The sequence below is a fragment of the Dreissena polymorpha genome, chromosome 11 (assembly GCF_020536995.1).
Source record: "Dreissena polymorpha isolate Duluth1 chromosome 11, UMN_Dpol_1.0, whole genome shotgun sequence".
Lineage (NCBI taxonomy): Eukaryota > Metazoa > Mollusca > Bivalvia > Myida > Dreissenidae > Dreissena > Dreissena polymorpha.
In genome coordinates, this window is record NC_068365.1 from 18965231 (window position 1) to 18971560 (window position 6330).

Below are 6330 nucleotides of genomic sequence, written 5' to 3' on the forward strand. Positions count from 1 at the left end.
TCAATCGATTGAAAAGTAAGATAGAGGAGCTGCTGGAAGAATATCATGCTGGATTCAGAGCTGAGCGGAGCACATAAGAACAGATCTTCAACTGCAGTCATCATTGAGAAAAACCTGCAACACCAACGTAAGCTCTTCCACAACTTCATCGACTTTAAGAAAGCTTTCGGACGCGTGTGGCATGATGGCCTTTGGCATGTTATGGTAGGATTCATCACCGAAAGACTTTGGCAAATCATCCAAGAACTCTATGGTAACTCAAGCAGCGCATTACTTCTTAATGGAAAGCAGGGTGACTTCTTCAGGACGCATGACATCAGAGGGCGTCCGTCTTCTCTTAAAAGCCCCGTATAACCTTTTTATTGAAAAGATAATGCAGGCAACTCTCCATGTCCATCACACCTCAATATCAATCGGTGGAAGACCCATCTCCATTTTAAGATTCGCTGATGACATTGACCTCATTGGTGGCACCAGCAGTGAACTTCACGATATCACCAACAGACGCTATGAACGAGCCGAAGCATACGGGATGGAGGTCAGTGCGCAGAGGATCGTAGTGAACATCACGACCAACACCAGTGCATACATCACCATGAATAGCGAGAAGCTAGAAGAAGTGACCAGCTTAAAATACTTTGGCGCAACCCTGTCCAAGGATGGTACCAGTGCCGCTGAGGTCCGAATAAGTCCTACCATTGCAACCGCAGCGATTGCCAGACTGAGCAGGTTGTGGATAAGCTGTTCCATCAGCTTCCTCACCAAGTACAGACTCCCCAGATTTCCCAGAAGATTGATTTGCATCTCCTACACAGAGCACAAGACCTACGAGTACGTCCGGATCATGACTGCAACACTAGTTGGCCCACAAGAGCCTCTACTGGCAACCGTCAATCGACAAAAATCTGGCTTGGTTTGGACACGTCACCAGACACAAATCTCTGTACGAGACTGTTCTTCGTGTGCATGCTAGAGGAAATTCGACGTCGAGGCCGTCAGAAGAAAAACTGGATGGACAATGTGAAAGAGGGGACATTCCTTCCAATGGATGAATTACTCTCAGCAACAAACAACATACCTGGCTGGAGGTGGATTTCTGTAACGTCGTTCCTTATTTCTCTCCCCCACTCCCAACGGCAAAGATATGATTATGATGTTAATGATTTGTTTTTATGTATCTGTTTGTATGATTTGTTTACATCGAATATATCAGAATATGTATGTCCTGCTGGCATAAGTAAAGTTTAATTGTGTTTATATTTAAGTGTGTTTTGTTTAATAAAAGATTAAATAAAGAAATTTATATCAAAATTTTCTTACTGCAGTTCTAAGTGTTACAATATTTCGTGCAAAAATAATTTTTAGTGTTTAACGTTGTGTTTATTTTAAGTTATCATTCAAATGTCCCTGTGATTGAACACAAATTGGAAATGTCAAGGATACAGAAATTAATATTGCTAAACAATAACACATTGATGTTGTTTTGGAATCAGAAAGTTTTTTATTTTGTATACACATCCTAACGTTTTATTTATGAAGCTTAAAAGTACACATGAGAGCTGAAGCATATCTTTACTTAATTAGTTTCACCTTTTATCCAAATAAAGAATACACTAAAAATAATTCCAAACATTATGAAAACAGTTATTTGTTATAATCGCACGTTCCCAAGTCTGTTAAACAGTACTGAAAGAATGAATGAATGACATTCATATATCTTTTCTTATTCTAGTGATTGTTAGTATCATTACAAGGAATTAATTTAATGCATTAGATAGATCGAGGTAACACGATGCAAAGCCCCTGTTTTAACAATCGTATTATTTAAGACATGAAGCTTGATATTTTGTGATTGTTGTCGGTCGAGCGTATTTGAGATGAAAAAGGTCATATCGATGATCATATAGTATAAACAGATTTTAACAATAAGTCGCTGCTGGCTGATTTTATCATTTTTACTTTTCATATATACACTTATCTCTTAACTCCATTTAAAATACTATAAGGCTCTCAACATTCTAACATTTATGGTCAAACAGTAATGTTCATTTTTGCATAATAGTCACGAGATATATTTCAAATAAAGGTTAATGAGGCAATTAAGTTTCTAGTGGATAAATTGCGTGTGTAACTTTTTGGCTTTCTGGTCAATATAGACGTTTTGTTTAGGCTGTATTCTATCCCGGGTATGGCAACACTGAATTATTTGTTAGTTAATCTAATGACATTAGTAATATTTTTTCTTAATCAAAGAATGACTTGTTTTGTGTGTTATAATTGAAGGATATAACTAACAACGGATTACAACAAAATTAAAATTTTGACATCACGTTCTTTGTAAATAGCACGTTAAATTACGCATGATGTTTTATAATCTATTTCGCAGAAGTAATGCGTTGAAGGGCGATAGTTTGACCCCAAAATACAATAACTACACATATATTATCATCTGAAGCACCTTTCCATGAGTATTTTGTAAAATATTAGGCGTAGAATGTTAAACCTTAGATTGAGCAAGTAAGCCAATACAATCACGCGCTTAAAAACATTATTAGCGAAAGCAAGATAGTGTACTCTGTCTAGTATGAGTTTTAAACTGTTTAACAGTGTTGACATCATTTATAGACCCACTTTTATTTACTATTAACAGTATTTAACTGGAGTAAAAGGCCCCGAAAATGCTTTCAAGGGGCCATTCGAACGTATGTTATTTAAGGCAAGATACATGTTGTCTTAATATACTGGACAATAAATGTAACAACATTAAACAGAGTACCGAAAATCATACTTTGCTTCATAGTAATCAAATCTGAATAAACATTAAAATAAAACAGTTCTCCGGTGGATTTTTATAAGATATTGGGAAAGGGGGCACTCGTAAACTGGAGGTAACTGGGTTTAAGTGAGGTTAGTTGAAACTTACTTCCAAGATGGCGTCGCTTTCGTGTTTTTCGTAAAGGAGTACCGGATATTTTCACCCGGTAAGCCACTTTATATTTATATTTCTTTTACATGAATACACCTTTTCGGCACTAAAGTGTGTGCGCTTCCCTCGGTATTGTGATTAAAAAACGTAGACGTTGGAATAAAAGAGCTATTGAAGGAAAACGGTCCACAAATATGTTGTCTAATTACGTGAAGTTCGAGAAATTGGATGTACAAATAGTATTTTCTTTTAAAATACACAGTATTGACGAATATGTACAGTAAAATATAACAACAGGCACGATAACCGGGTATTTCATTTTCCCGATGCCGTTTCATCTCTGATAACTAAGGTATTGTCCCCCTTTTTTGGAACTGACTTCCTTTTTAGTTCTTTTGGGCCCTGACTTCCAAATGACAAACATCTCTTTCCTATGTTAAGGGGCTTGACGCGAAATAACTACCGATCTTTGATAAAGTTTATATGTGTACTAAAATATTATATATTTTATAGCATGTCATGTGGTGCAATATACGTGTTTTCTTAATAACGTTACTAACTGTAGAATTATAATAATGCTGTACGAAAAATCTGCCAATCGACTGAATAAATTTCCCTAGTTTCAAGAGGATGGGTTGTGGGGTGGATGATGCACGAGATAATTGAATGTTTATCAGCCATTTTCAATAATATTTTAATTAATTTAAATTGATTTATGACGTATTTACCTTATTTTGATATAAACATTCGTTTAAATATTATTTTACTGTCTTTTCAGATGATGCAGATAAGAGGGGGGTAATAAGTGGATCTTTCGTTGCAGTATATGTAATTAGGAATTCAAAATAAGCCGAGGACTGAGATACTATGCCCAATTGTTCAAATGTAAAATATGCCAGAAAGAATCCATCGACATATATAGCAAAAATTAACTGTTCTGCTGACAGGATCTGAAGTCTGAATTCTTTCAATATTGCACACATTAACAGGAAAACGTTTTTACCGCATCCACACAGTGAAGAAGTCATAAAAGCTATCCGCAATTGTATCGCAATTGTACCATGATTTTTGCTGTTTATTGTGAGTAAAGAAAGTAAAATATAAAAAGTGTGTATCCATAATTTTCCAGTAGAAGTCCAATGGTCAATTGATTCTGAACAGTATGTGCTTCCCACAATGCCGCATGATAGCAAAAATTGAAGGGAATTCGAACCACCTGGCCACTGTTCGAAAATCGGTAAACATTAGAATCTATGCACTAATCACTTTTTTCAAACAAGTAGAATTGCACTCACTTGAGCATGCATACTCCTGCGAAAAACAATTACTGAATAGTCCGATCGACAACGAGTAGGTCACGCGAGTTGTGTATCGTGTTATTTCTTAAAATTTGACCCAGCATTTGTAAAAATCTTGATTGATATGAACATTTCTAGAAAGAAAGTTCATTTCTGCGTTGAATAAGACCGAGTTCGTGAAAATCGCTGCACAATTGAAGAAGTTATGGCTGTTCAAAGCGATGCACCCCGTTTTCGGGTGATTTTGAGTTGAATATCGTGTTATATATATATTTGATATTTATTTTTTTCAGAAAAGTTTAGATTTTGTTATAATTTGATCATTTATCAATCAAAATGATGTTTTCACTAATTAACATCAAAGCCACACGCTAACCACATGTGAATACTACGTTTTACCAATTAACAAAATCCAAATTATAAAATCTTTCACTTGAAAATAAGACAAGTTATGTTCCATATATTAAATGCCAAACAATCGTGGTCACTTCAAATCTATCGCGTGGGAACGAGTAACTATGTCGTGGAAGCGACACATTCAGCCCTCAAGGAATGCACGTAGTCTAAAACACCAAATAAAACGCTTATCTGTCTATTTTTCAATATGCTAAATTATGTTTTCTTTCGTTGTATCAGCCATTTTGAAAAACAAAAACGTGTATTCAGATTGGCTTTTTTGTCTTAAACTGTATTTCTTAATTTATTAGCTCGGCTGTTTTCGGAGAAAACCCAAGGTATTGTCATAGCCAGCTCGTCGTCCGCCGTCCGGTCAACAGGAAGTTCTTATATCAGTCATGTGTGGAGGATGGTCATATTGCTCGGAATCAACTATAAAGTAATCATGTTTAGTTAAATCGAATCAGAATCAACAAAACAAACAATTTGATACCAAGACGTAATATATTGTTAACACAAAACGCAATACAAACAGCAAAAAACATTTTTTTACAAATATGAAGCGCGCGTGCTCATGACATCATTATTAACACGTCAAACGACAAAAGTCATATTCTTTCCCGCTGAAACTTCAGCTTTTTAGCGATTTTGTCATTATTTGTTTAAATTCAGGGCAAGCCTCGCCGTAATATTATTCTAAGCCTTGCCTGATACATTACAAAAAGATCAGGCAGTAACCTGCTATTCTCTCTATATATCAATTCAACAGAAAGTTGTTTTATCAGTCAATGTTTGGAGGTAGTTCATATTAATCGGAATCAACTATAAAGTAATCTTTTTTGTTAAAATAGAATCAACAAGCCAAAAATTTGATACCAATATGTTAATTTTTTATACACAAAAGACAAAATAAAAAGCAAAAAACTAATTTTACAAATATTAAGCGCAAATAATCATGACGTTATTAATAACAAATCACGCCAAAAATCATATTCATTACCGCAAAAAAATGCAGCGTCGTGGGATTATTTTTCACTGGAGGTGTGATAAACTGAAAAACAGATTACTGCCTGATCGTTTTGTAAAATATCAGGATCTGCACGAATAAAATAACAGGTCGGCAAGCTTCGTCATTAATTGTATTCTAAGCCTCGCCTGATATATTACATAACTATCAGGAAGTAACCTGTTATTCTTTATGTACACACAATTTTTTGTGTATTAGTCTGGGCCAAATGTGGCATTTGTATATCCTGAAAATATGTTTAAACAATCCATGATTTGAATTGATTGTTCGGAGGCGTGATCCCAGTTTTATTCGGTTGTATAAGTTTTTTGAGTACATGTTTGTCGTTTCCTTTTTTTTGTTTTTTCCGTCTTGCTGCTTAGGAATAGTTTGCTTTCAACCCAGAAGGACCTCTCCTGATGGAATATTTCTCCTGGTGATGCTGTTGAAGTTAAACTTCGCTTATTTCTAAAGACTGAGGTCGATTTTTTTTGTCAAGATAGGAGCGACATACATTTTTGAACTTACAAAATTCAGGAAACAATTAAATACATTATACATAGCATAAACACCTTAATGTCTTAATAAAAGGACTTGTCAGCAATTAAATGTTTTGAAGGAGGTTTTAATAAGACAACAAATGCTCATACTGTTAATAAAATAACTTATAACATTCATATGCTATTATTGCTTAAAATATGCTT